The 27,979-nt window shown below is 38.8% G+C and overlaps 1 protein-coding gene and 1 non-coding gene across 12 annotated transcripts in view; one reads left to right on the top strand and one right to left on the bottom strand.

Moving 5' to 3' along the window:
* Positions 1–226: 226 nt before the first annotated feature.
* The window catches only part of AKAP13 (A-kinase anchoring protein 13), a 287,641-nt gene continuing 259,888 nt past the window's right edge, over positions 227–27,979 (top strand). For 8 of the 11 annotated variants that reach the window (XM_045561055.1, XM_045561054.1, XM_045561057.1 and 5 more), the window contains exon 1: positions 235–433. The gene's annotated coding sequence lies outside the window, so the exon portion shown is untranslated. Of the gene's footprint in view, positions 434–27,979 lie in introns of all 11 variants that reach the window. The other 3 variants (XM_045561061.1, XM_045561060.1, XM_045561049.1) reach the window with 1 other exon arrangement.
* Positions 7,216–7,279, bottom strand: LOC123645353. The gene has a single exon (XR_006737534.1). It is a non-coding gene; the product is annotated as a U7 small nuclear RNA (small nuclear RNA).

Here is a 27,979-nt window from a genome sequence, read left to right as displayed (position 1 = left end):
CGCTCCGCAGCAGCGGCGGTCAACCTCAGCCTTCCTTAGCAACCGGAGCGCACCGCCCAGGAGCCTTCCTATTGGTCTAACGGAGCAGGATGGGCAGCTGTGACATGCAATCCTAGCTCGCGGTCTTTGGCTCCTCGCTTACTCACGGGAGGACTCGTAGGCGCTACCGCCCTCCCCGGGCACCCCGCCCCTCTCCGGGCTGTTCGCGGCGCATGCGCCTGCGGGCCGGGGCTGTGTGCAAGACCCGCGCGGAGCCGAGCAGCCGCCGGGAAGCGCCTGGGTTCCGCGGAGACCGTGCTGCCTGCTCCTCGCTTCGGCCGCCGCCGCTTCAGCCGCCGCCGCCGCCGGAGGAGCGGCCGCCTATTGTCTTTCTCCGCGGCGAAGGTGCGGAGCTGTTCCGGCTCGGCCCGCGGGGGAGCCCCGGAGCCGCACGGTGAGAGCGCAACTTAGTTGGCGGAGTTCGGGGAAGTTTTGTGATTTGAGGAGGGGTAGGGGCGAGGGGCGCGGGCCCCTCCCCCTGCGGCCGCTCCGCGGGCGGGGGCCGGGAGGAGGGGGAGGGGCTGCGGGGGGCGGTGAGGAGCGGACGGCGATGAATGGGCGGTGGGGCAGGGCGGCCGCGGGCTGCGAGGACCCCTCCTCCCCGCATCGCTCTCCCGCATTGTCTGCCCCGGGCCACGGCGCGCCTCCCGCTCGCGCAGCCCGGCTTGGGGCCGCCCCCGCCCCCCGGAGCCCTGGACCCCTGCCCCGGGCTCCGGCTGTCGGCGCCGCTGGGGCTGGCTTTCTCCTCCTCCTCCGGGCCGGGCGGCCGCGGGAGCCCCCGCGAGCGCCGGGCGGCCGGAGTCAGACGTGAGCAAGTGCCGCGGACGCGAGGGAGCGGCTCTCCCGGGCCGACGCCGACGGTAAACACGTCGGGCCGCGCCCGCCTGCGGGGCCTCCCCGCGCCGCGCCCCGGGGGGCGGCTGCCTGACCCCCCGGCCCCGTGCGGTCCACGCGCGCTCCGGGAACCGTGCGGCGGGCTCCGCTTGCAGCTATACTTTGAGACCACACAACATACTTTTATTTTTTATTTTTCTAAACATGACTCACTGCTCCTTCTCTGCAAAGCCAACCAGTATGTGAATGAAAAAAAAAATATGGGGAAAACCCCCTATTTTTTTTTCACCAAGAAAGGGGTAGGCAGGTTTGTTTTGAAAATAGTTCTCACAGCAAAATGATTCCGTCACATTTAAGTTTGTAGATCCCACAGTGAACTCAGGAATACACAATGAAAGTTGGATTGAGCAATATTTTGGTGTTCATTCTTTGCTGTTACACTCCCTCATGAAGTTATTTTGAGAGTTTGTTGCTTCGGGCATATGTAATGTAAACTCAGTGTGCTTTTATTTGTTACTACCCCGAATCCCCTCCACCGTTTTATTTTTAGAAGCAGCAGCAGCTTATTCAGTTTTTCTGAGCCATTGGATTGCCCAGATCAAGACAAATGCTGCACTTCTCGGAAGGTCATTTTTTGCGAGTTTGTAAAGGAGTTACTGTTCTTGTATTTCTTCGTGGACTCTTGGAGATTTGAGGACTGCGTTAAATGCAAGCCTTGTCAAGGTTTGGGTTCACCTATTCACTGAATTCGGTTAGTTGGGCTTACAACATGGGAATAATTCTGTTTAGATTCCCCAGATGGAGCTAGCTTAAATGCCTGTCATTTATAGTGGAACAAAATTATCAGAGTGTCATTTAATTTAATTTGTTGTATCCTTTTGTCATCTGTTAAATTAAAAAGAAAAATTTGAGAAATACCGTGTGTTATCACTTTACTTTGATTGGTTTTTCATGCTAAGTGAGTAATGTGGGTAAGTGTTCCTGGGTTTTTCTGGTTTGGTTGGCCTCATTTTGCTTAAACCAACTTTCTTCACCTGACAAAGCTAAAGACAAATTTTCTACAAAGTTTCTACAAAGTCACTTTTAGGATTCACAGTACTTGCTCTGTGGCTTCCCTTCTTGATTGTGTGTGGGATTGTAGAGAGGGAGGTTGACACAGGTTGGAAGGGGTTGTCAGGGAGGAACATAATGTAAACAAATAGTACTTACAGCATAATGTGACAAGTACACCAGTTGCTTTCCTTCTCTGGGCTGTGATAGCATGTTATCCTGCAGATACTTTTGTTTTAGGATTTCTCACACTTCATTTATTTGCCTGACTAAATGGTTAACAGTACACATAGTATAAGCATATGTATAAATGGACTCCTCCTTTAGTCTTCTAACTCCTTGAGAAGTGTGATAGGCCTTATTTGACTTAGCTTTGTACCCTTTTTGCTGGGAAAGAGTCTAAACAGTGCAGGCATTCAGTGTGCATTTGAATTGGGTGGAATGCTTTTTACTAGCTAGTGGTAGTGCGCGTAAGAGGAAGCCACTAAGTCTGGGGACTTGCCCAAAATGACAATTTACTTGCAGATCTGCCATGAAATTTACTTTAAAAAGATGTCTAACCCATCTTTTAATCTGTTGATTACTTGAAAAAAAATGGGGTTTAAATAGTGCTGTATGGATTTCAAAACGAGATTCTAATTTAGAAATCCTCCCTCTTTTTAGTGAAATTATTAAGATTGCTGGACAAATCCATTCATGACTCTGCCCATTCCAATATTGTGTTATTGGGAGGTAGCATAATTCAGAAGAAAGTGTACTCTTCGTAGCTAGGCACATCTCCACATTTCCATTGACTAGTTGTGTAGCCCTCAGCCTTAGCCTCTCACAGCTTCAGTTTACTACTCTATAAGAGTTAGTAGGCCGGGCGCGGTGGCTCACGCCTGTAATCCTAGCTCTGGGAGGCCGAGGCGAGTGGATCGCTCGAGCTCAGGAGTTCGAGACCAGCCTGAGCAAGAGTGAGACCTCGTCTCTACTAAAATAGAAAGAAATTGTCTGGCCAACTAAAAATATATATACAAAAAAATTAGCCGGGCATGGTGGCTCATGCCTGTAGTCCCAGCTATTCGGGAGGCTGAGGCAGTAGGATCGCTTAAGCCCAGGAGTTTGAGGTTGCTGTGAGCTAGGCTGATGCCACGGCACTCACTCTAGCCCGGGTAACAAAGTGAGACTCTGTCTCAAAAAAAAAAAAGAGAGTTAGTAATATACTTTGCAATGTTCTTAGGCATAAATGAAACTATGTGGGGTACTTTCTACAGTGCTTAACATTAAGTAGATGGCTATTTCCTGGTAGTTGTAATGATAATTTTGGTACATTTTTACATGGTTTAAAAAAAGCATTCCCAAAAGTCTGATGCTTCTGAATATAGTGGTTTAGCTATTTCTTTCCTAAAGAAGGGGTCCTGAGACTTGTGAGTCTCATCCAAATGCATTTCTTTAAAGGTGCCGGTTGAACTGAAGGATAATAGAAACAATAGCGATTTTATCTTCTCTATCACCTGTTAGTCTTCCTTTGAGTGGGACTTGCAGAGTGGGCTTGGTAGGGGAGAGCTCTGATTATAGTGCTTAGGAAATGGTGAAAGATGGATTGTTTTCAATACTTCTAATAGGGTATCTGAGTTATTTAGTCAGTTTCAACTTTTTTTCCTTATTTTACCTTTGTCTTGAAAAATAATAAGTATGGGCTGTGACTACATTTCTCAGACTTGATTAAGATAGAACACTGTTAACACAGTGTTAGTACGATACAGAGAACTTGAGCAAATCACTCACTTCCTCTTCAAGATAACACTTTGAAAGTGCCACCATTTACAGAAGGAAGCAGTGATATAAATCAGTATACCAACTCAGAATACTTACAATACCAAGTGGAGTAGATCAATTCTAGAAATATTTAATTGTTGAGGCTCTTTCTGTATATTGAATTCCATCTTTCCATTAGTTTTCTTATGGAGAAATTATAGTAAACTTTTTTTTGCTTTTTATTTATTTTTGAAATTGATGCGTTATAGTTGTATATTTATAGGATACATGTTTTGATACTGTCATACAATATGTATTAATCAAATCACGGTATTTGGGGTATCCATCACCTCAGGCATTTATCATTTTTATAGTAAACTTTTAAAAATTATGTTTGATCTTTCTTACAGATTGAGGGTAAAACATATCTGAAAAAGCTAGATGAACAAACTTGCCTTTTGATATTCCCTTTTAAAGTTAACATCCAAGTGCACTTGAATAGACTTGGTTATTACTGATGGGCAAAGCATCCATTTGAAAGTGGTGTTCCCCCACCCCACTACTGTAAATGGGGAGAGAGGAGGAAGTTTCTTTCATAAGTATGTCCTCAAATGTATAGCCTTCTAGTCCACCTGTGGGTTTATTGGAACATAATAAGTAGAAGATGAATAGATAACTCATTTTTGTCAGTCCTTGCTGGGAAGATGGTCTGTTCAAAATCTTTTGCTCATTTTATTTTAATTTATTTATTTTTTTGAGACATAGTCTCACTCTGTCACCCGGGCTAGAGTGCAGTTGTGGTCTAATAAGCCTGGCTAGTTGTTTCCTTCTTTTTTTTTTTTTCTTTTTTTGAGACAGGGTCTCACTTTGTTGCTCAGGCTAGAGTGCAGTGGCATCATCATAGCTCCCTGCAACCTCAAACTCCTGGGCTCAAGCGATCCTCCAGCCTCAGCTTCCCGAATAGCTGGGACTACAGGCATGCATACCACACCCAGCTAATTTTTTCTACTTTTAGTAGAGACAGGGGCTTTCTCTTGCTCAGGCTGGTCTGAAACTCCTGACCTCAAGCAATCCTCCCACTTTAGCCTCCCAGAGTGCTAGGATTAAGGCGTGAGCCACCGCGCCTGCCCTCTTGCTCATTTTAAAAAAGAGTTGTTTGTATATACTCTAGAATCAGGTACATGATTATGATTTGCAAATATTTTCTCCTACTTTGTCTCCTTGGAGTCTGTCTCCAATCTTTGCGTAATATAAGAGCTCAAAGACTTTTCCCTGTATTTTCTCTTAGAATTTTTATAGTTTAAAATTTTATATTTAGGTGTATGATGTGCTTTGAGTTAATTTTCCTAAATGGTTGAAGGCATGGATTGAGTTTATTGTTTTGCGTTTGGATTTATAGTTGCTGGATTTACATTTGTTGAAAGGATTATCCTTTCTTTGTTGCACCTTTGTTGAAAGTTGATGGATCACATGTGGAGCCGTTTCTGGATTCCCTCTTTTGCTTTATTGACTTGGTCTTTCATTTTTCCATTACCACACTGTTGGTTACTGTAACCTTATAGTAAATTTTGGAATCAGGTAGTGAGAGTTCTCTTTTTGTGTTATTTTTCAGAATTGTTTTTGAGTAGTCTAGTTGCTTTGCCTTTCCATGCACAGTTTAGAATCATCTTGTTGATATCTACAAATCCTGCTAGGATTTTTGATTGGCATTGTGTCGAATCTGTGAATCAGAGGACAAATGACATCTTAATATTGAGCCATGAACATGGTATGTCTATTTATTTAGACTGGCTTTGACTTTTCATTATTGTTTCGTAGTTTTTAGCAATTAGATCTTGCATGTATTATACTTTGTAAGCTTCATATGTATTTCATACCTTTTGGTGCTATTGTGAATGACACTTTTAAAATTTCAATTTCCAGTTCATTGCTAGTATATAGAATTACGATTGAATATTGTATGCTGACTTTGTATCCTACAACCTTGCTGAACTCGCTTTTAGTTCTTGGAAGCCTTTTTGTAGATTCTTTGGGATTTTCTACATAAGCAGTAATGTGATTGGCAAATAAGGGCAGTTTGATTTCTTCCTTTTCAGTCTTTGCGCTTTGTTTTCTTTTTCTTGCTTCATTGAGCTGTCTGGGACCCCTAGTATAATTTTGAATAGGAGTTTTGGGAGTGGACATCCTTTCCTTGTTCCTGATGTTAGGGGAAAAACATGAAGTGTTTCACCATTAATATGATGTTAGCCGTAGGTATTTTTGTTTGCTTGTTTTTATAGATGTCTTTTTATCAAGTTGAGGAAGTTCTCTTCTATTTTCAGCTTGCTGAGAGTTTTTATCATCAATAGGTTATTGAATGTTGTCGAAGTTTTTCCGTATTTATTGAGATGATCATGTTTTTTCTTTTTTAGTCTGGTGATATGTTGAACTAGCTTTGCATTCTTGTGATAATCCTCATTTGGTCATGGTGTATTATCTTTTATATATCATTGGGTTTCATTTGCTACTGAGTCTTTTTTATTTCTTCCTTATGTCTTTTAGTTATGTTCATTAAAAAAAAAAATTCCTGGTCATATGTATAATATTTGTGAAAGTTGTTGAGTCCTTGTCTGTTAAATGCCAAATGTCCCCCTGGGGGGTAAAGTACTCCTGACGACACAAGAACCATTGCTTTAAAGAGTATTGGACTTTGTTTTGGCAAGTTAAGTTACATGCTTGTTACACCACATTACTAAGGCATGTAGCCTCTGTAGTTTCCATTAAAGAATTGGATGCCCAGCAAGGACTCTACTCTGGCTGTTCAGAACACGAATGTCTTGCAGCCGTTTGTGAACCCTTGGGCTCATTTAGCTTGGGTCATTCTTTGCCTGTCCTCATATATTTTTACAATATGCATGCATGGCTTACTAAATATCAGACTTATGGGGGCCTTTGTGCTGATTTCTAGAGCTCCTTCTTCATGCAACTCCCTCCTCTCTGGTAGTCTGCAATTTTCAGACTCCTCAGCCTTCCCAGACTCTTGGGTTTGTCTTCTAAAGACTGCCATGTTCTGTTTGAGATCTTCCTTGTTGCACCAAGGTTGTCCAGAAGATGCCTTCAGGCAAAAAAGCTGGTGAAATTTTAAGGTTTATCTCATCTTTTTCTTCTCTTAGGGATTGCAGTTCTTTGTTGCTTGTTGTCCAGTGTCTAAAAGATGTTGCCTCATATATTTTGTCCATTTTTCTAGTTGTGATGGGGGGGCATGACAGGATAAGTCTGGATCCAGTTATACCATCAGGGGTTGCTACTGAAGTCCCTTGGGCGAGTGTGCTTTGTTGGTGGTGCTGAAAGTCTCATTAGAGGATTCTCAAAATCTCCAAATAATAAATATTCATTAAGTGTCTCCTGGCTGTAGTTCAGCCCTTATTTTGTGGGGAACACAAAAAAGGTGGGTATCTTTCAGTTGAAGAGGCACATGGTACGTACCTAAGCTTAGCCAAAGAAATGAAATGCTGTGGTGATGAACAGAAAGAGAAGGATCACTATCATCTGCTATTTTTTCCCCCCGTTTTGAGGGGTATCTTCTGGTAAAAACCAAAAAACCTAGTAGACAAATTCTAAAAGGTCTGTAATGCTTGTGGTCTGGTATTTTCATATAGAAATGGTGTCTTTTGCATTTTGTTTCTTAGCATATGTGTCTTGTGGCACAAGTTGTAGTGAATCAGTAGGTAGAGTACTGGTTCTTTCGGATACATTTGGCTGCGTATTCTCCGTGTGGTTTTAGGTAAGTTATTTGTCTCTGAAATTCAGATTTCTGTTCTTTTCTGTCAAATGGTTATATGACATACCTTGTAGGGTTGTTTGTTAATTTATTTAAATATTTGGGTGCCTTCCATATGTCAGGCATCGTTCTAGGTAATGGGAATTCAGTGATAAATAACATGTCGTTGCTGCCTTCAATCTGCATTTTGGTGAGGGAAGCAGAAAATAAACAAGTGCACAGACAATTGCAGTGATATCTGGTGGTGATATCTGGTGGTGATAATTCTAGGAAGGATGTGAAGAGTATTAACAGAGATTGGTGAGGCCAAACGAGGCCTTACTGAGGAGGTGAGATTTGAGCAGAGTCCTGAAGACAGTGAAGGGAGCAAGCCACATGAAGATTCAGGGGAAGTATTTTCAAAGTGGAAGGAACATCAGGTGCAAAGGGTCTGAGGTGGGAGTATGAATAGGGATGCTGGTTCATACTCTCAGTGGTGAGAAAGGAGAACTGTAGGAGATAAGGTCTGTGTATATAGCCAGAGAGCAGATCAGATAGGCTCTTAGGTATGATGGGAAGCAGCTGAAGGATTTGAGCAAGGCATGACAAGAGCTGATTTAGATTTTAAAAACTTCACTGTGGGTGTAGGGAGCAGGAGTGGAAACAGACTAGTTAAGGTATTTACAGTGGTCCTTGCTGGACAAGACAGTGACTTGGATTAAGGTGGTAGCAGTGAAAGTGGTGGTAAGTGGCTGGAATCAATGTGTACCTTGAAGATAGAACTGATACGATTACTTACAGATTGGAAAACTGTTCTGAAGGAAAGAGAAATCTAGAATGATTCCTAGGTGTTCTACCCGAACTGGGTGAATGGTGAAGATGTGGAATAAGTTTGCTGGGAGGAGGAAATTGTGATTTCTCTTTGACATGCAAAGTTTGAGATCTGTGAGACTTTTAAGTGAATATTTGGATGTACAAATCTGGAGTACAAGGATGAAGTCTGGACTGGGTGTATGAATTAGGGAATTATAGATACAGAAGGGAGAGTGGGAGGTTATAATGGGAATTAGAGCTATGGAGGCCCTGGGACATAGTAAGGGCTCATGGTATGGTAACTAGTAATGACAGTCATAACAACAACTAGGTGTAACCAAAGGAGGGCTATATATGAATGAAGGAAAATAGCAGTGGCCTAAAACAATACCTTGTGTATTATATCACAGTTAGGACTACAAACATGCTGAAAACTTTTCTCCTCTGAACAGGATATGGATATTATTAGTGAAATCTATTGTGCATTTCCAGTCGTAGGTATCTTTTGACCTTCTGATTTTCAGCAGTGTATATGGTTGTCTTATTTTTAAAAAAGGAAGTTAATGACATTTTTGGAGGGTCCGTTGGTGAGTTTCTGGAGTGATGGGTTTCATTTGTTTGTAGTTGCTAACATTGGTTATTCCATAGGTTGAGTTCTTGACTATGGTCTGTTGTCTTAAAAATTTGAGCCCTTAATCATTTTAATCATAGGTGGGAATCAGGTAAGAGAGTATGGGTGGTGGTGTTTTTATTTATTTATTTTTTATTGAAAGAGATGGGGGTCTTGCTATGTTACCCAGGCTAGACTCGAATTCCTGGGCTCAAGTGATCCTCTTGCCTCAGCCTCCTGAGTAGCTGAGACTACAGGCATGTGCCACTGTACCCGGGTCTGGGTGGTTTTGTTAGGAGTTTGTAACAGTTCCTGGGAGAATTGTTAGCACATGCTCTTTCGTCAGATTACTTGTGACGCCATTTTGTTCAAAGGGGACTTTATCTTGCATTGTCATGGGCAGATCACTTCAGAGAAATTGAACTGATGGTGAAGTTTTTTTGTTCTTTTTAAAATCTGAAATATACCATCAACATTAACTTAGCTTTTTATTCCTTTTCACAGGTGGTAGCTGCGCTAGGTGGTGGATATGACAGGGGCTTTTTGCAGATTTGACATTTGCTGTAATTCATGAATCACTTTTAAAAATACACTCAGTATGATTTAGGTAGTATCTGTAAATTAATCTACCTTCCTGGTCTTGCTATTTGTGTTTCTGGAATGGGAGAAAGGAGGTCCATTGTGGCATTGCATGAAAGTAATTTCTGTTACCTTTAACAAGCTGGGAGGAAATGGTTTTTTGTCTCTCGGATGCTTTATACACAGAGTGGCTGGACTCAGAATACAAAGGAACTCTGGATTAGACCTTGCAGTTTGGGAGCTATTGAGGGAAAGAATGTGACAACAACAGTTGAGAAGTGGAGTTCTCAGTGTTTCTTTGGCCTTGAGGGTTGGCTGAGGTGTTTTCTCTCTCAAGGATGGAAGGCATATATGGGTCAGTGGGCAGGAATAGCCAAAGTTTTGCCTGGCCCTCCTGCCATAATGGTGCTGTGTGTGTGCTGAAAGCATAGGATAATGTGTATTCCCGTCTAGAGATCTTTTGAGGCCATTTCCTAGAAGGTGTAACTTGTTACTTTCTAACAAGTAAAGCCAATAAAGAAGCAACTTTTATTGTGTGTCTACCTGTGCATTGTGTTTCGTTTATATTCTCTTAATTCCTTACGGTAACCCTATAAGATAGATATCCTCCTTCCCTTTTTTGATGAAGAAATCAGGATTCAGAGATTTTAGTTTGCTTCTTTTAGGTCAGTGAAGTACAGCTTTCATCTAGGACATTGTGACTATAAACATACTCAAGTTTTATTGTATATGCCATAAGTCACATTTTTTTCACTCTGAGATAATTATATCCAAAGTAGCCAGTTTAGAATACCAGCTTGTTCTTGTAAATATAAAATCATTGTGGTCTGCTCCTAAAATTTTCCCAGAATTCTTAAAAACATGCTAGGTTTCCATGTTTGTGCCTTGAAAGTAACAGCAACTTGCCAGTAGAATTGTACTTTCCTTCGCATGCAGTTTTGTGGATGGAAATTAATAATTAACATTTACACACTTGTTCACGTCTTCAAAGTGTTTTACAAACATTTAATTAGTTCATGTTTAACCTATATGGGAAGTTGAAAAACCAGTTTTTTAGGTTCATTTTAGCAGTACTGAAGTGTTTGGGGGAGAAGAAGTAAGTCCTCAGTGAGAAAAATGCAGGTATGAACCATGCAGTTCTGAAGACCTTTCCTCAGTCCTCTAGCTTTCATCCCAAATGAGGTCACATTAAGCATATTTTTTGGGTGTGTATCTTTTGCATAATGCAAGGAAGTGGAATTGTATAGACTAAAAAGGAGATAGAGGGTGGGATGGTTGGGGAAGGACCTGGGTGATTCAACCAGCTGTAATGCAACTTTCTCTTCTATAGTCCCTTAAATGTCTATTGTCCTTAATTCATTCCTGTGAGCATCTTGAGGGCTAGTACATCATTGGAGCAGAGACTCTGGCAAATGAATTGAGGCGCTATACATGCTAATTTCTGGGGAAAAAAATCTCTTCTTTTTCACCCCTGGCTTAGGAAATAATAACTCTGTAACTGGATACTTCGCTAGTTTCTTCATTACCGCTTGTCATCTGATTCCATCTCCTCTCCTCCCACCCTCAATACAGTGGCTTTAACTTGCCAAGGTTTGTAGTTGGAAGGAGATACTAATCCCACTTCAGCTGTGTTTCTGTCACATAACTGGTTGTGTGACCTTGAACAGGTTACTGCTCTTCTGCCCTTGAGTTCTTTTGTTCTGTGAAATGACTCACCCTTGTTGAGTCCTAGAAGGGTGGCCAGAGGCAGATATAAAACTTATGCTCTTGGACATGAGATGGGACAAAGGATATTTTCACATCATTGAAGATTCTTCAGAGTTGCAGTGACTTCCCTTCTGCTTTGCTTAGAATAGTTAATTTTCTTACTATTGTTGCCAACCATATTACTACACTTTAAATACTTTTTTTTCCTAATACAGTGCAATAAATAGAACCATTTGATAAATATTGTGTCTGAGTGATTTCCTAAGACAGGACATGCAAGTTCCTTTTCATCATTGCATATAGTCCATTATTCAGAGGGACCTATTCATGAATCTTTGTCTATATGACCTTGCCAGAGAATACTTAGTAAATGATGACAGAAAGGAAAAAATTTCTGAGAGCTTGGCATGTATAGTTAGATTTGTATCACAAATGGGAATCTGTTCTTTTAATGGGGCTAGATAAGAATAGCCCTGAACTTTTCCCTCCTTCAGGTAGTGTTGTTTTTCAAGTCTGTCTTTTTTTTTCTCTTTCCCTTTTCTTCTCTTCTTTATTTTTATTTTTTTTAGAGATAGGATCTCGCCTGTAACCCAGGCTAGAGTGTGGTGGCGTGATCATAGCTCACTGCAGCCTCGAACTCCTGGGCTCATATGGTCCTCCTGCCTGAGCCTCCTGAGTTAGCTTAAGACTACAGGCGCATGCCAACCATGCCATGCTCATTTGTTAATTTTTTTGTAGAGACAGGGTCTGGCTATGTTGCCCAGGTTGGTCTTGAACTCCTGGCCTCGAGTGATCTTTCCACTGCGGACTGACAAAGCGCTGGGATTATAGGCATGAACCACTGTGCCCTGCCCCTTCTCTTCTTGAAATCTGAAAATTTTAAAGTGAGATGAGTTGGCTGTGGCTGTTGAACCTCTTTTCAACGTTAAATATACCTAAGTTTAAGCTTTTCATCCTTTCTGTTGTTCTACCAAGATTTATGGTAACCTGGAAGGAATGTTGCACTGTTGGCTTTGAATAATACTATATGTGAACTATGAATACTTAAGATTGGCTTAGTTAAATGATTAAAACTACCATGTTATTTGAAAGAATGTCTGAAAGTAAGATTTACCTTTTTGAAAAGACTTTTTTTTTGACAGTATAAGTTATGTATATAAATTAGACAAGATAGTTTTTTTTTTGGAAACCTAGCTGGTTTCCAAACAATCCAATAAATGGTTGTTTTTCCTAATTAGATTAGGGATTTGAGTTGTACTCTTTTCAGTTACCACTTTAATTTTGCCATATTGTCTTTGCCTACTGTCATTTCATTCTCCCAAGTTAATTTAGTAGGATTCATTGAATAGATGGGGTAGATCGCCACTGAATAGATGGAGTAAGGTGATACCACATGTCTATATTTCCTCATAGATTATAAACTAGATTTTATCTGCTGTGTTTATTGCTATATCCCTAGCACCTAGTGTTGTGCATAGCACATAATATTAATAGTTGCTGCTCAGGAAATATTTGGGTTATAATGGAAGGAAGAATGAATTTTTGACAAAATATACATATTAATAATATATTATTAAACTTAATAAAATCTATCCTTTTGAAAATAAATGAACAGATTTTAATTTTTTTTTTTTTTTTTCCTGAGACAGAGTCTCGTTCTGTTGCCCAGGCTGGAGTGCAGTGGTGCAGTCATAGCTCACTGCATCCTTGAACCCCCTGGCTGAAGGGATCCTCCTGCTTCAGCCTCCCACGTAGCTGGGACTTATAGGTGTGCGCCACAACACCTGGCTAATTTTTAAACTTTTTTGGAGAGACAGGATCTTGCTATGTTGACCAGGCTGGAGATTTTAATTTTTCCTAGCCTCAGTTTTAGTTTGGTTTAGATGAGTTTCAAGCATTCCTAGTCAGTGTAGGGCTCTGTCACTTTGCATTTTAACCTGTTCAACAGCTTCTTCATTGGCATATGAATGGTTAGCCTGAGAATGTACGTATGTGATGGCTGGCCTAATTTTTTAAAAAATATTTTGTAATTTTAAAACATACTCAGAATAGTAGAATTGACTCTTGTATACCTATTACCCAGATTCTAGATAATTAGCAAGATTTTGCTGTTCTCTGTATTCATTATTTTTTTAAATACCAACTGTATTGTCATATAACCCATATGCCATAAAATTCACCTTTGCTTCACTTTAATGCTGTAGTTCCCAACCCCTGGGCCTCAGACTGATACCAGTCAGGAGCCTGTTAGGAACTGGGCCCACACAGCAGGAGGTGAGCAGTGGGCCAGTGAGGGAAGCTTCGTCTGTATTTACAGCCACTCCCCATCGCTTGCATCACCGCCTGAGCTCCGCCTCTTGTCAGGTCATTGGTGACATTAGATTCTCACTGGAGTATGAACCCTACTGTAAACTGTGCATGTAAGGGATCTAGGTTGCCTGCTCCTTATGAGAATCTAATGCCTGATGATCTGAAATGGTGATGCTAGCGCTGGGGAGTGGCTACAAATACAGATTAGCAGAGAGGTTTTACCGCACAATAAATGTAATAAGCTTGAGTCATTCTAAAAGCCATCCCCCATGCCCAATCTGTGGAAAAATTATCTTCCGTGAAACCAGTCCTTGGTGCCAAAAAGGTTGGGGACTGCTGCTTTAATGTTTATCCTAGTTGTCTTGAAAATTACTACCAATTATTATTTTTCTAATAGTGATTTTTAAATAGTATTTTAACTCCAGTGAAAAATACTGTAAACCGTGAAATGTCTATGTAAAACATGGCATGATATGATTCCAGGATATGGAACAGACAACTTTAACTCAAAGCAAATGAATGCTGAGTATCCTATTTTCCTTTCAACAGAGTAATTATAGAAATAGGACCATAAACCTTCTATTAAGCACTTGTGTATGAAATCTGAGGTTTCTGTCACATTAGACATGGAAAACTAAAGCTGCACAAATTACTGATCTGTGCAGTTTTTGAGTTCTTCTTTCCTATATTAGACTCCTCCTGCCCCCATGACTGTTTCTTTTAAGTACCAACACAAGAATGTTATGATTTATACAAAATTATTTTTGGTTTTATATCAGTAGTTTTTTTCACCTCCTCCTATGGAATTTAGTGATCTTTTCTTCCCTTGAGGACCTATTTTTTTTCCTTAAAATGCATTCCAATTTATTTTGATTTTTGTGAAGAAATTGCTTTTTAAGGTAATTGAATACTTTCATAAATTTTGTAATTCATTAATAATTCATTTGGCAATACATAAAAATAGTGTTGATCTCGTAAAAGCTTTCATTTGAAAACTCAAGAACAACTGATACACTGTTTTTCATAGCCTCTATTTGTATATATTATGTCCTAAGCTCATGGATTCTTTGAAATACCATACTTTTCCCCCCCTCTGTGGTAAAGTATTATTTTGGCTGCATTGCCAGAAGTGCTTGTGGCAGTCTAAAGATTACCACTTTAATAGTTAGCTCACTAGGATGTATGCCCATAAATGGAGAAATTTCTTTCCAAAGCCCAAGTAATGGTTCATTTGTAAGATACCTCAGGACCTAAATACTAAGAAGAAAAATTATATCTGTTCTCTCTCCTCAGCTTTGATGCATGTTGAAATCTACAGGAACAAGTTCACCTAATATAATAGCTGTCACTTATTGGGAACCACCATTGATCTGGGTGTCTTAGGTTCATCATTTCACATCTTTGTAAGGAAGGTATTTTTATGCTTTTCCCAGAAAACAAAATCGAGGCCCAGGGAAGTTATAGTTACCTAATTTTAGATATATATTTCATTTGGCGTTTCATTGAAGTCCTGTTGTATAGTACTTTACTAGGTTGCAGGGATTGAAGGATGAACAAAATAAGATGTGGTCACTGCCCTGGAAGCACTCATGATTTGGTTTATTGATTAATATGTGATAACAGTGATAGTAATAATTGCCATTGTTTATTATTTCCATGTGCCAAGCTTAGTACTGTGCTCCGTAAGCCATTATCTCATTTTAATCCTCACTACTCTAAGAGGTGGGATCACCCATATTTTGTGGGTGAGGAAACTGAGGCTCAGAGACACTAGATAACTTGCTCAGGGTCACACAGTTAGTATGTGGCAGAGTTGGGACTCGAACATAGGGCTATGACTCTAGAGCCCAGATTGTTCCCTACATGCCTCATTCTAGCGAGTGTTGAAATAAATAATTATGTGAAAGGGACATCCACTGTGAGCTATGATTTTGGCAGAACTTTATGTAACTTTGACTTTGCCAGTAGATTTATTTTTATGGGTAACTTTGTACTTGATAATCTCTTATTCTAGGAGTCATCAGATAGTTTTCATGATTTATGGAAGACATTTTTAAGAAGTTTTATTTTTATTACAACAGTAATTTATAGTCCCTCCAGAAATTCAGGAACTATATGTAACCCAAAAAACACCCAAAAAACACATGAATAAATGACACTACCTAGAGAAATAGTTTTTGTATGATTTGGTGTTTTTCTTTCCATGTGTTCATGTGTGTGTGTGTGTGTGTATATATATATGTGTGTATGTATATATATATATGACATATTTTATATACTCTTGAGCATAAACAGATTATAAAACATTTCATGAATATATCATGTGATATCAAGTAACTGACATAATTACTTTTATGGCTATATAATTGTACAAATTTAGATTTATCTTCCGTTCACTAATTATTATTTAAATATTTAGGTTGTATATCTCTTTTTCCCCTTCATCCTTTCTGCTCCCTCCTCCCTTTCTGCTATTCTAAGCATTGCTGTGATGAATAACCTTGTGTATACATCTTTGTATCCTTGTTTACCTCTTTCTCACAGAAATGGAATTGCCAGGGCAAAGGGTATAGGTTTCAGCAGCCGGGGGCGAAGGGGGGATGTTGTCAAGTTGTCTACAGAAAGCTTGTATCATTTACACTCCTATGGCAGAATATAAGAGTGCCTATTTGCCATTTCTCCATAACCTTTAGAAAGCAAGTTTTAAAAGTTTTAGATGCCATCAGAGAATTACTAATAGAATTACTGGCAACCAATGATAAATGAAAGAACTTTGTATTTCTAAAAGGCTAGGAAGAAACTCATGAAGCATAGTTACCACTCTTTTTCAGTTACCACTGAGAGTTAAATCTGTTATAAGATCAGTTCTCAATATTAAACGACACATGAAGGAAACTTTCAAATAAAAGGAGTCACTGATATCATATTCTTTTAACTGCTTCTTAATTGTCAGCCCAGATTAACTCCAGTAATGAGACAGGGAGGTATTTGAGATAAAATTTAGAGGTTAGAGGCGATAAGGAGTGAAGTCCCCTTCTACACAAGGGGCTCTATGAGAGATGACCTGTGACCATTCTGTTGCGTATCCAAATGCATATTACAATTAATGTTATATCTCATTTAGTTCTGAAAGCACAAAAATGTGTAACCCACATATGTTCCCCAAATCACAGATATATGTGTTGACATTTTGGTTTAAATAACAAGAAAATAAGCAAATTAAACATTGGAACTGTGCTCTTGACTTTAATATAGCTAAACTTTCTGTGAGCCAAAGATGAGTTGATTGGTCTCAGCTATAATAGGAATAATTTTCAACCAGATAACATTTTTCAAGATTTTCTGTACTGTAAGTAGGAAGTTGTAGAGGAAATTATAAGTCAGGTAGATGCATAAGGTGATCTTCTGGCACTGTTGATACACCAGAGTGTCTTTGTTCTGTTCGACATTCTTAGAAATATTTTCTTGGTGATCTTCAGCCTCTTTGTGGTTACAGAGAAAGAACTGGTTAATTATGACTTAGTAGATAAATTATATCACTAAAACTAAAAGAATTGATTTATGATGGTTCTTTAATAAAGTACTAGAATATGTAGGTAATTTTTCAGTTGGGGAGGTGGGAGACTTCTGTGGTCTTCTTGAAATTGCCTAGTTTTTTATGTAGCATACTGATTCTTGAACTGTTCAGTTTCATTGTTAACTCTGGATGTTATTTTAGATTGGTAGGAACGCTCTTTTTTGTGGAATTTTGAGGATATCCTCTTTGCCAGTCTGAATTAATCAGAATTTTTACAGGCCTCCCAAAGGGCCTCTGTTTTGAAAATATTTTGTGGTCAGGTCAACTCTGATTTTTTTCTGTTATGATGACATTATTTGGGCTTAAATCTCAAAAGTGTGCCATCCTGCTTTCTCACTGTTTTCTTTTCCCTAGTGATTTGAGCTATAAACTGTTACCTAAGAAGCTAGTCATTTTTGTCTCAGCATTCTCTTGGCAAACTGCCCTTTTGGGGATGCAGAAAAGGGAGTAATAACATTTAGCAGGTCAACCAATGAATAGGACCTCAGCATCTAACATTTCAGAGGGTTCTTCCCTTGGATCTCATTACTTTACTTCTTTCCTGTCTATGGATCTGGGATAAATATAAAAGGCTTGGTAGATCAGTGGTAGGAGTTAAGTATTTCTCTGTACTTGTTCTGGGGCATATGACAGTACCAGTGAGGAACCAAATAATGAGAATGAGTAATTTGAAAGTAATAGGAAAGTGAGGATGCCAGATGAAACTCACTGACTGATAGGGATGAAAAAGATAAATTCTGATGTGAAGCATTCTGTAACTGAGAAAAACTTAATTGTTAGTGGATAGACACTGGATTAGGATTCAGTAGATTTGGGTTCTAGATTTAGTTTGCTGCTAACAGCCCTGGGTAAGTCACTTCGCTCACCCCGCCTTAATTTCTGCCATTAAAAGTGAAATGGGTAGACAGTGTATCAGGGTTTTGTTTGTTTGCTTTCCCCAAAAGGTGTTGTCAAGTCCTGAATATCCTTGCAATTACATCAGGGGTGCCCAGGTTGGGTTGGGGAGGGCATGAGAAAGAGACCAAGTGGTGCCACACAGAGTCTCTCCACTTTTTTCTATTTACTTTTGTGAGCTTCCTGTACTATTTCCTTTGAAGAAAGCTCCATGGCCAAAAATCAATTTGGGAACACCTGGACTGAAACATCTTGAAAGTGCCTTCCCATGCTAAGATTTGGTGTTGATGAATATCCATCTATTGGGTGGATGTCTTTTTTGGTATAATTGTTTCAGGGTTACGGAAATACTGGCTCAATGGGGAAGGAACTGTATAATACAATGTCTAATTGTGGTATTTGTGTACTTGGCTGTGCCCTGATATTAACTGCACGTGATATATTTCTGAACTAAACAATTACAAATTAAAGTACCTTTTACTTTTCCCCTAGCTTAGAAAATCCTCATAAAAAGGTACAAAAAAATCATATTCCTTGAGTATGAGAAACATATTTGTAGTATAATAGTTGTCATTTTTTCGAGTACTTAGCTTGTAGCATTTTATGTAAGTTGTGTCATTTAACCCTGGGATGGTCCTGTGAAAGTAGCTGGAGTTCACTGTAGATGAGGTAATCGAGGCTCACAGAGACTCTGTAGCTTGGCTCAACTCCCATAGCCCGTAAGTGATAGAGCTAGAATTTGAAACTAGGATTCTGTTCCTAAAATGTGGGCATTCTGTATTGTGTTTGCTTGCCTCCTAAATTTACAGGAGTTTTATAGCTGGAAGAAGTAAGTTACTAACAGCACCACTATCACTCATATTTATCATTAATGAAATCTGGTAATATAAGTCATTAGCAACTTTCAGTGTTCTTAACTGCTTATGATGCCAAGGAGTCTTAATAATAGGGCAGAAATGATTTGATTAGACTGTATATATTATTCCTTATCAGTTACGTCCTTTGAAATAAGGTAAAAATGTGAAATTTATCAGGTTGGAGCAGAATGAAATAAGTTATGGTTTTTTAAAAGGTTGGAAATTATTCCTAAAGAATAATAGATATAAAAACTAAAAACATAAATAAATCTTAAATAGATGATGCTTTAGAGTCAGTGAACCTGTAGAGATTAGATTGTTATAATCTGCATGAGATTCATGATAATAACAAATATAATTTTTTTGATATTGTATAATCATTATGTAATGAAATGTGTCCACATTCGGAAGATCGGCATAACTCAGAGTACCAGTATTTTCTCAAATGATGAATGTATGATGTTACAGAATCATGCTGGGGTAAAATCATTCGAAATGAAAGCTAACCCAATGACTTTTAATGTAACAGAGTACAGAAAAGTCATTGATACGGTTTCTGATTTCACATTGCAATGAACCTCTAAGAAACTACCACTTGTAGTTTTGGTGTGATACTGAAGAAGAATATTAGCAATTATTCAAAAAGGCTGTTAAAATACTCCTTTTCCAGCTGTGTATGTATGTGAGGCTGAATTTTTTTTTTTATGTACTTCCCAAAACAATGTAACAGTTTGAATGCAGAAGCAGGTATGAGAATCCAGTTGTCTTCTATTAAGCCAAATCTAAAAGAGATTTGTCAAAATATAAAACAATGCCACTTTCTTATATTTCTATTTTGTTTTTGAAAATAGTTATTTTTCATAAAAATGTTATTTTAATGTGTAATGAGCTCTTTGATATTTTAAAATTAATTTTATAAATTTCTCGTGTAGTATAATTTCTGATATGGTAAGTATCAGTAAATATATAACTACAACCCACATAACAAAAGCTCTTTGGGATCCTCAATTTTTAAGAGTAAAAAGGGGTCTTAAATGACCAAGAAGTTTGAAACCACTGATTATAGCTTACTGTGGATTGAAATGAGCCCCTCAGGAAATACTTTAGTTTCTGACTTACTTGAAAATCTTTATAGAAACAACACAGAAGAAAAGAGAAATAATTTGTTTCTACTTTTATTTTGCTGAGTTATTGAGTACTTAATATGTGCCTGGCACTGCAGTAAACATAGTACTTACACTTCCTCTAACCTTTGTCCTGCAATGCATATATTATCTCAGTTTTACCAATACGGGGGCAAAGGCACAGAGAAGTTAAATAATTGGCTTAAGCTTTCTCAAGAGTTAAGTAGCAGAGCCAAGTTTTAGAACTCGTTCAAATCTGATTTCAAAGCCTGAGCTCTTTATCAGGAGGCTCTGCCACCTCTCAGAAAAGTATATATGATGAAGTATACGTTATCCAACACTACAAATCGATCATTAGAAGAACAGTACAAACTGCTGTTATCTGAAGATTGTTGATGCAAGGTTGAAGCAGTGGCTGAAGAGCCAGGCCATAGTCTTGTGCTGTTTTGTGGACCCAGATCTTTAGAAGGTGGTTCCTTTGGAGCTTACTGTGACTGGAAAGACTAGGGGCTACATTTCTTATGGATTCATAAAAATAGTATGTGGTAGTCTGTGAATCTAGCTCAAGGTTGGGGAAGTTGACAGGATGGCTGTAGTTCAGAGGTCACTGCTTGTGTTAAACTTGCACTTCTTTCATTTCATTCAGGAGTATAGAAACCTTAGATTGAAAGTACTGTTTTGAATCAGAAGGAGTTTTCCCCTTGGGATAAAAGGAAATGGGAATGGGGTTGAAGTCGAGTGGAGAATTAGGCCCATTATGCTAATCCCAAACTCTTGGGTTATTTATTGTGCTGAGAGCATCAGGTGACTGGAAAAAAAAAAAAAAAGCAAATGTGAAAGCACAGATTCAGAAAAGGGGAGACTGACTCGAACCAGGTGCCCTGCACATTAGGGAACATAGGTCACCATGGTTTCAGCTCACGAGGGTGAGAATAGCAGTTTGTTGCTCTCAGGCCCTCTCATTTGGAATCATCAGCACAACACTTGTCTCTGTTGGTGGGTTTGCTGACTCAGAGAACCTTAGAAGCATTTATTTATGTACATATGTATGTATGTATTTTTTTTCTAAAACAGGGTCTTGCTCCATCACCTGGGCTACAGTGCAGTGGTGTCATGATAGCTCATTGCAACCTTAAACTTCTGGACTCTAGCCATCCCCCTGCCTCAGCCTCCAGAGCAGCTGGGACTGTAGGTGCATGCCACCACGCCCTGCTAATTTTTGTATTTTTTGTAGAGACAGGTCTTGCTATGTTGGTCAGGCTCCTGGGCTCAAGTGATCTTCCTTCCTCGGCCTCCCAGAGTGCTAGGATTACAGGTATGAGCCAGTGAGCCTGGCATCAGAAGCTTTTATTTTTAGTGTCCCATATACCTAAGCAACTCAGCTTTCTACTACTTAGCTACTTTAAAATTGTCTTGGTAAAGGTATTTTGAAGTTAATAATATGAACAACTCTATTTATTAATATGTAATACATACTCATTAAGAAGTATATGTATTTTCAGTATATATATCATTTTCTCTGACATTCATACTGTGCCCTGAAACCAGAGTCTTCTGCTCAGCACTGCTGTGGCCAGTGTGTAATTGGTACTTGTCTCTCAGATTTGTATTATGTAAATAGGCTTTGACGGGGGCAAGTTTAAACTGTTGTAAAGATTGCCTGTTCATCTCTAAAACTGTTTTGTGGTAGAATTGAATTGCTAATTGTGTAAATCGTTTTTTAAAATGAAGGCGAACAAAATGAGAACTTAGTTGTACAGTAAAAAAAAAGAAGAATATGATCATAGTACTTTCTTTTTTTCCCCTCTGAACTAGTCAGTAGCTTTTTATTCCAGTGATAATTAATAAGGTTTCTGTACATACATAAAAATGAGTTGTAGTGAGATGTAGATGGTGCTATATTGAATGAAGATGCGAGAATTCCTGCTAGCACAAATGGTATGGGTGCAGAGCATTCCTTTATTTATGTGATTTGAAAAGAGTTAGGGAGCTCTCGAAGTAGGATAAGCAAGTTGGCAGACTACGCATTTTGTTAATTCTTCTGTCAAAATGCCTTCTCCTAGTGTGGATGCATTTCTAAGATGAATGGCTAATTTGTTCTTGTTTCTTTTTCAAAGTTTCTTTGAGCAAATGACAAATTGAGAAGATGTCCTAACTCTAAAAAGAGACCGACCATTGGCATTTGTCTAAGGCCTTTTGTTCTCTTAGTTTCCCATTGAATTTAGGAAGTATATGACTGGATGTGACTAAAATAGTCTAGGAGGAGGGTTAGTATTTATTCTGTTTTCTAGAGTTGATTCTGGGATTGTTATGTGTAATTGCTGCTTTATAATGGGGGAAAAACACCTAAGTGTAATTTCAGAGTGTGAGGAAATGTGTATGGTGAACTGTTGTGGTTGGGCTTTCTGAAGTTGAAGTGGTTTCTTTCTTAAATTTTACAGGTTTGGGGTGGTAGTGAAGTTACTCTAGAAATTGATCGTTTTACTTTAGTTAGACTGAGGAATTTCAGAGACAAATGACTTTTTTCCCCTAAGTGAGTGAGACATGAGTTATGTTGGTTATTAGCATTAGGTCATTAAATATGAAATGTCCAATTTTGAATCAAAACTTTAATTTATTATATCTCAGACAAGAAGCAGTACAATTAATCAAAGTATGTGCCAAAACTATCGACACAGTTTTGCCATCTTAATGGTAGCTTGCTTATGCCAACAGCAAAGAAGGCTGGAGAGCAAGTGGTGATGAAATCGCAAAATGCGGTTTCCACAGCTTTTTGAGAATTGAATATTTTTCCTTGCAAGAAGTGGTCCAAAGCCTGGAAAAAGTGGTAGTCAGTTCATGCAAGGTCTGGTGAATACGGTGGATGATAGAGAGTTTCCAAGTCCAGCTTCTGTAGTTTGAGCATCGTTGTTTTTTTGGGACATGCAGTCTTGCAAGTGGATTGGCTTGTTTCTATTGACCAATCTCGGCTGCTTAATCACAAGCATCCTCATCATTTCATCCCATTGGTTGCAGTAGACATCTGCTGTAATTGATTGACCAGGTTTCATGAAGCTGTAGTGGGCAATACTAGTACTGGACCACCAAACATACACTATTAGTTGTTTTTTTTATGAATATTCCATTTTGGACTGTGTTTCAGCACTTCATCTTTATCTAATCATCGTGCCGAATGATTGTGATTGTCAAAAATAATCCATTTTTCATTGCATATAAGAATACGGTATAGAAATCAGCAAAGAAAGGCAAGCTTTGAGATGATTTCTTTTCTGATGCTCATTTGATTCATGTGGTACCCATCTATCAAGCTTCTTTACCTTGCCTATTAGTTTCGAGTGGTCCAATAGTATTGGAATAGTAATGTCAAACCTGCTGCTAATTCACACATAGGTTGAGATGGATTTGCTTCCACTACAGATTTCAGCTCATCATTATCCACCTTGGTCTTAGGTCACCAACGTGGCTCATTTTCAAGATTGCAGTCACCAGAATGGAACTTCTCAAACCATCAGTGTACTGTGTGTTCATTAGCCACATCCTTCCCAAACACTTCATTGATATTTCGAGCTGTCTGTGCTGCATTGGTTCCATGATGGAACTCATATTAAAAAATAACACGAATTTTTGACTTATCCATGCTTTCACAAAAATTGCTCTAAAAAAATTGAAAGATAATCACAAGCCAAAATGTACATTGAAAGAGTGAGGGTGTACCTTCACAATAAAAAGAAACACAAAAAACAAGAAGTGTTAAAGTGAAATGTCAGAGATATCAACTGTCAAACTTAGTACTTAAGGAAATCGGACATTTCATACTTAATAACCTAATGCAAAGTGATAGGAGGTTTATGAGAGAGCTGGTGTACTAAAGTTCGGTATGCATACCCCTTTTCTTGATCTCAAAATTCATGGCTTGAGGCAGCTGTGTAAACAGAAAAATAATGAGTCAGTGTGGGAAATATCATTGGAAAAACTTGAACAAAGTAAGATGGGAGCACAGAAGGCAGAACACCTATATCTACTTTGAGGAGTTGGGGAGGGAGGGACATTCCAAAACCTTGAGAGCATCAAAGAAGAATGGGGTACGATTACTCTTTTATAAACTCAGTTAATTGTACTATGTATTTGACTAAGTGGACACTTAAGAATTAGTCTAAACACCTCTATTCATTGTGTAATTTATGTTTAGCACTGTGCTGGGTTCTTGTGGAAGGAGTTAAAAAAGAAATAAAAGATGTGGTCCTACTTCAATACTTTTTTCAGGGCTGGGGCTATTTGTGAGCAGCCTAAATAACATTTTGTTTGAGACTTAGTTGTGGGTAGCCAGATACTATGGCAAGACTGGACTGGTGCTTTTGTTCATTCTGTTTATTTTTTTCTCCCTGCTGCTAAGCCACTTTGGAAATCATCTATTTCATTAATGTAAAGTCACACCATATGCCTTTCCCCCCTAATACCCATGGGCATGACTGGGAAGGAGCCACAGTAATTTTTGAGACTTTGGTGATCAGTGAGTGTGTCTAAGGTACTTAATTTCTTCCATGGCTAACTAATTTTTACTGGGGGAAAAGGAAATTTGAGAGATGTTGGGTAATTTGCTCCAACTTGCAGGGCCTGTAAAGTATTGAATCACATGTATTATGATTATGGGAATTTTGGTGTATGGTGAGTGCTAGAGATAGTAATCAAGGTCATTTTGCTGAAAATCAACCCATCTAATGACCAGTATGTTCACTCCATTCCACCCTCAGCAAGGCCAGTTTCCCTGTCGTCATCGTTTATTCCTCTTCTTCCCTGCCCAGGTAGTCAATTTTTGGGATTCTTTTTTTTTTTTTTTTTTTTTTTTTTGAGACAGAGTCTGGCTTTGCCACCCCAGCTAGAGTGCAGTGGCGGGATCATAGTTCACTGCAACCTCAAACTCCTGGGCTCCCCAGTAGTTGGGACTACAGGCGTGTGCCACCACACAGGCTGATTTTTCGGTTTTTAGTAGAGATGGGGTCTCGGTCTTGCTCAGGCTGGTCTCGGAACTCCTGTATGCCAGGTGAGCTTCCAAGAGTTTTTGGACTTTGAGATTTTAGAAACCTCATTTTCAGGGGTGGGTGAGATTTTGACTTTGCTGCTTTTTCTTCATCTTAGTTTAAAATTGCCATGCATGACCAAAGGAATCTCTCTAATACTCACTGGTCTTTTTGGCAAAATTGAAACAGTATGTGAACAATAAGACTTTAAATTAGAAAATATTAGTTTATGTAAAAATTAACCAGAAATCACTGGAATGTAGTATTGGAGTATTGGTCAAGGCTGTAGAGTCAAGTTAATTAGTGTGATTAATAGGTATTAGTCAGGATTAAAAATGTTGCAATATAATGACAAGTCATGCATTGGTAAAAGAACAGCCTATTGTTAGCTTACTGACAGACTTTTTAAGGTACTTATTTGAGAGTAGTAGCCACATTGGCAGAGCATGTAATCTTTTCTTTGCTGATTAAAAATGGCTGCCATTTTGCCATTTTCCACTGTGTTCCAGCCATTATGTTCTGAGTGCTCATTAATCTTTACCATGACCCAGTGAAGGAGGTGACATTGTTCTTTCTAGTTGATCACATGAGGAAATGAAGCCCAAATATTAAGCAGCTGTTCAAGTGGCACAAAACCAAGTAAGTTATTGGTACTGAGAATTGAACTCAGTTTGTCTGGCTCCAGCCTAGCATTGTCCAGTAGAAATATAATAGGAAGCACATAGGTAATTTAAAACTTTCTAGTAACCACATTAAAAAAGTAAAAAGAAACAGGTGATGTTAATTTTAATATTTTCTTTTAACTCACTATATAAAAATATTTCAACATGTAATTAATGTAAATCTTGAAATATTTTTTTCTTTTTTTGTGCTGTCTTAGAAGTCAATGTGTATTTTACATGTAGAGCACATCTCAATTCAGACTCGCCATATTTCAAGTGTTCAGTATTCTCATGTGACTAGTGGCTCTACTGTGTGGGATCCTATAGTCTTGGTGCCTGTGCAGGCCACTACTCCATTTTGCTTCTCTTAAGTGAATAGGCACTAAAGAAACCAGAACTTCACCATCAACCCATGTTTTGCATGTGTTTGAATTATTTAAGCCTATGGCATATAATTATAGCCACTGAGCGATTTAATAAAATCAGTCATTAGAAAAAGTGACATAGTAGTCTTGTGGTAATGCAGATATTTGGTTATATTTGGTTGTCTTTCCCATATTTAGAAATTCTTCTACTCTGAACAGGAGTAGACAATATAAGTTAAAATAGTCGAGTAGTATTTAAAAGACAAGTAATTGTGCTTAGCCTACAGATTATAAGGAATGCAATCACATAGTTATCGTCAATAATAAAGACTACAGGTAGTAGCTAAAACCACTTTTAACCACAGAAAGGAGACAGTTGAAATATTATGCAGGGGTTAAAATTTAGATAATTAAATTCAACAATCCATTTTTAGTACTTGATATGTGCTAGGCATCATTTAGGTATTTAGGGATTAAAATAAGAAATGGACCCTGTGTGCAAGGATCTTATCATCAAGGGTTTAGTTAGAACAATTATTTATTTCCAAAATGATATTTTTTCCACATCAGATTGAGGTTGAGAAGAAAAACTTGGAGGTGATGGCAACAGTCAAACTATATATATTTTTGGACATTTCAGAATGAAGACTGTGTTTGCTTTAGATATGACCTTTGTCCATAATATCATAGGTTTTGCAAAGTTTTCAAACTTCCTTTTCCTTTGCAAACTTTTTTGTGTGCATTTAAAAAACGTATTATATGGTTCAGTGAGGATAGAATTGTGGCAGCCCCAGAACCAGTTTATAAAATGCTCTCCTTGGCAGGGCACGGTGGCTCATGTCCATCATCCCAGCATTTTGGGAGGCTGAAGTGGGAGGATCTCTTGAAGCCAGGAGTTTGAGACCAGTCTGGGCAACATAGGGAGACCCCATCTTTACAATAAAAAATAAAAAAGATTAGTCAGGTGTGGCTGCGTGCATCTGTGGTCATGCTACTTGGGAGGCTGAGGCAGGAGGAGGAAGCAGGAGGATCACTTGAACCCCCCAGGAGTTTGAGGTTGCAGTGAGCTATGATGATGCAACTGCATTTCAGCCTGGGCAACAGAGGGAGACATTGTCTCTAAAAAGCAAACACATAAAAGCTCTTGATTTAGGGGTGGGGAACCTGCAGCCTTAAGGCCACATGTGGCCTTCCAGTTCCCCAAGTATGGCCCCTCAACTGAATCCAAACTTCATAGAACAAATCCCTTTATTAAAAGGATTTGTTATGTAGAATTTGGGTTCAGTCAAAAGGCCACACTCAAGGATCCAGAAGGCCACATGTGGCCCCAAGGCCACAGGTTCCCCACCCTATGGTATACACCAGTATATCAGTCTGGAATCCGATTGTGTGTCAGTATTGAACTAGATATTATTATATATAGAATTGCTTGGTTGCAACGTAGATGGACATATAGTTGCTTAATCATTTAAGAGTAAAAGATTCTTGGTAATCTAGTTTTTGTGTTGGAGGGGAGAGTAAAAATTTTTCAAGTTTAGTGATTTTTTTTGTTGAGGGGGAAGGGAATGGAGAGAAATGATTAGTTAGCCACCATTTATTTAGACAAATACAAGTTGAAAGTTATTACTTACAACCCTTACTCTAATTAGGAATTAGGGGAGGAGTACTTTATTTCACCAGAAAATAATGCTAGAAAATTTTGCTAAGAGTAAAACTGTAGGGACCAGAGAAATTTTGAAGACAGTCAGGAGCTAGCTATTTTTATGAGGGAAAATTATCTGAATGGCTTGGATTACAGGGAAGGGAAGCTGCAAAAAAAAAAAAAAAAGATTTCCCACACTATTTTCTTCAACATAAGATACTAAGTTTTCATTGGAAAAAATTTAAAGGGACTATGTTTAAGAAAATTAGAATATTTGGGGAGGCCGAGGCAGGAGGATCACTTGAGCCCAGGAGTTTGAGGCCAGGATGGGCAACATACGTTCCATCTCTTAAAAAAAAAAGTTAGAATACTGCATTTAAAGAAGTTGTGGCCCATTCTTAGTCTTAGGTTAGGAAACT

Source organism: Lemur catta, chromosome 9 (genome assembly GCF_020740605.2).
Source record: "Lemur catta isolate mLemCat1 chromosome 9, mLemCat1.pri, whole genome shotgun sequence".
In the NCBI taxonomy this organism is placed as follows: domain Eukaryota; kingdom Metazoa; phylum Chordata; class Mammalia; order Primates; family Lemuridae; genus Lemur; species Lemur catta.
Note: the sequence above shows the minus strand (reverse complement) of the source record. Positions and strands in the feature narration are given on the sequence as shown.